Below are 3,364 nucleotides of genomic sequence, written 5' to 3'. Positions count from 1 at the left end.
CACGCTTGAAGCAAAAAATCCAAATCCCACAATTATTTGCTTTCCAAAACCTCCTACTCTCAGGCATGCCGAGCTCCTTTTAGGAGTGTGGTCGTAATAATTAATAGCATTTGGGCGGGTGTCACATTTTCCACACAGATGCCCATGCCGAGGCCTCGGCCCTTCTGCTTTCTTCCACCTACAGCTAACCCTATCGCTGTGGTGTCTACCTCCTTGCTCTTCTCTAGGGGTGGGGAGCCCCAAGGTTCATTGTTGTGCAAATCTGCAAGACAGCCTGACACATTTTATTAGCCCATGTAGCTTGCTGTACAGGCATTCTGTGTGCCCTAAAGGCATAAGAAAACAATATGCCCAACATCTATTGGGTCACAGGTGCATGACCAGACACATAGTCAGAGGTACATTGGGCAACTCACCTTTAAATGCACTCATTCACCTTAAAAGCTGGGAGAGAGTACTGTGCAGGAGGAGGATGTACTTCCATCCCACCTTTTTCCTCCGACCCCACTTTCAGCAGGGGAATGGGTAGGAGGGGGTGTGAAAAACCTAGTAGGAAGCAAATGCAGAGAGAGGAATTTTGGATTTATACCCCACTTTTCTCAACCATAAGGAGTCTCAAAGCAACTTACAAACTCCTTCTCTTCCTCTGGGGGGTGGGGGGGAGAAAATTGTAGAAGTAGTGCGAGGGTGCACTGGGACAAGGGGCAAATACACCGGTAGGAGGGGCACGTACTAATGCTGGCGGCATGGGGTTTCCCTGTAAATCACACCCTAAAGCTGTTATACGTTCTGCTGACAACCCCGATTCTGGTATGTTATTGATTTAATTCCCATGAATCATTGCCATCATTTAAACAAAGTGTTTCCCTCCCAAACTCAAAAGCAAGAAATCAGATTTAATCAGGCGCTGTCTGCACGGCAAAGGCTCTCTTTCCAAAACAGGGAAAGGCCAACTGTGTCCAAGTTTGTCTCTCTTCCATGTAGCAAGGCTGTGTGCTTCTTGTGACTGAAAGGACAAACGTGTGCCATTTAGAAGTAGTAGGAAAAATTTCCCCATTGTCTCCCCAACGTGGTGCATCCCAATGTGTTTCCCAGCACCTGCTTGCCCCCAATTGAAGAGTCCAATTTGTCTTTTCTCCATCTTGTTGGAGCACGAGACACTTCAGAGAAGCCACCAGAGGCATCACCTCTAAATGCAGAGGGAACAGCCATTTAGAAACATCTACCTCCATCACATTTGACTGGGACTCTCAACATCTTCTGACTGGCCTAACTTCCAAGGCCAGAATGTTGTGGTCAGCTGTGCCCTTCCTCAATGGCAGCCATTTTGTGATGGTGGTCGCTACTTGTTTTCAAAATTCCAAAAGTACCCACAGGCTCAAAAGAAATGGGGATTCCTCATATAGACAGATTAGAACTGTAATGGAATGCTCACTTGCCAGCAAGAACAAATGGAGGAGGTGCTCCATGATCTTCCACAAGCCATTTTAGCCGTTCCTTTATCCAGCAGCTTGATGGGCTGATGATAGCAGATGGAGAAACTCTCCAGGAGGTGAAGAGGAGGCTTTTTCTGCTATTTTAGTTTCAACCGAGGGCCGCAAAATCCAGCCACACAATTGTTTTGCTGGTCAGCTGGTAACTCAATCTGCTCCCCTACGAAGCATCTGGCCCAAAAACACATTCCAAGCCATGGAAACCGGGCAGGAGGCTGGTTTAACAAAGTTGCAAAGAAAGAAAATTAGCTATTCTCACCTATCTAGTAACAATCACTTTTGAAATTCCATGGATGCATCAATCAGGGCTCCCCAACCTTGTTGAACCTATAAGCAATCTTTGGATTTTGAGAAAGGGAGTGAGGGCACCACAAAATCATTGCCGCTGAAGAGGCAATAACAAAAAGTTGGCACAACTGCTTCTAGCGTAGTGGTGTAGTTGTTAAGAGCAGGTGGATTCTAATCTGGAAAACCAGGTTTGATTCCCCACTCCTCCACCTGAGTGGCAGAGGCGTATCTGGTGAATCAGATGTTTTTCAGCACTCCTACATGCCTGCTGGGTGACCTTGGGCTAGTCACAGTTCTTCAGAACTCTCTCAGCCCCACTTACCTCACAAGGTGTCTGTTGTGGGGAGAGGAAGGGAAAGGAGCTTGAAAGCCATCTTGAGTCTCCTTGCAGGAGAGAAAGGTGGGGTATAAATCCAAACTCTTCTTCTTCTGAACAGTAACCCTGGTGTGTTCTAAGTGCATTCCGTGCCATAGCGAAAGCATACTGTGCAACGTGAAAAAAAGTTTTCGTGTACTTGGGCACATGAGATAATAAATCTAGGTTGTTTTGTAAGAAGAAACTGATGACGGAAAAATAAGTATTTGGGGTGGGGGGAAATAAGTAGCGTCCCTTTGCAACCTTCATCACCAATAGTATACTGGAGACTAATTAGTCTTTTCTTGACAGCAACATGTAGGTGCTACTAGTCAGCACAGGAGGGTGTTTGGCTTCGTACTAGCACTCTGGATTAAATTTTCCCTCATCCTTGTACAAAGTGCTACAACAGCCTTGTAAAAATTAACGTTTCTGTAGGAATAATAAACAAAGAATTCACTTCTATACTAAATGCACAGCTTAAAAGAAAGCAGAGTAACCACTTCCCCCACTGTCTCTCCATCCCTATGCAAGCATCCCTGCAGACATGAACCTTGTGGTTGTGGTGGTGAACCTATGGCCAATTGGCCATGCTGGCAGGGGCTGATGGGAATTGTAGTCCATGAACATCTGGAGTGCCATAGGTTCGCCACCAAATTGCAAGGAACTTGGTTGGAGACTGCCCAGTCAAGGGAGCTGTCCAGTAATACGCAAAAGCCTCAGCCATGTTCAAAGAATACCAAGGACGTGGTCATGGAAGGGGAAGCTGAGTCAGCATGGGGCTTGAACTGATATAGAGAATTCTTGACAGGGAAGAGAGATCCATGGAAGAACGTCTGGTGGATGGGAAAGCCTCACTAGCCCCAAGCAAGTTGGAAGCGAGCTCCTTCAGACAAGGTGGGTGTGGGGAAGGGGGGAAAGATATTCCCAGACCCAGGGGAAAGCCTCTCTGACTTTGGCTGCAGTCTACAGTCCTTCCTGGACTTGGAGGGAGAAGGACAGGCTAGGAATGTTCCTTCACCATGGAACTCTTCAAAAGTCAGGTCCAGGAAGGACTGAGCCACTCCTCGGGCTACATGGGAGAGGACTGTGACTGCTGGAGGACAGGGTATAGGGTGTGGGGAAATCTCTTCCCCTAATAACTGAGGCCTTGTCGGGGCCCACTGAGGAAAAACGGAAGTTGGAGGGTGCTGGGCTCTGTCCCTACCACAAAGGAATCTGACAAAAG

This window comes from Sphaerodactylus townsendi, linkage group LG14, assembly GCF_021028975.2.
Source record: "Sphaerodactylus townsendi isolate TG3544 linkage group LG14, MPM_Stown_v2.3, whole genome shotgun sequence".
NCBI classification, from domain to species: domain Eukaryota; kingdom Metazoa; phylum Chordata; class Lepidosauria; order Squamata; family Sphaerodactylidae; genus Sphaerodactylus; species Sphaerodactylus townsendi.
The sequence above is the reverse complement of the archived record's forward strand: the minus strand, read 5'-3'. Positions refer to the sequence as shown.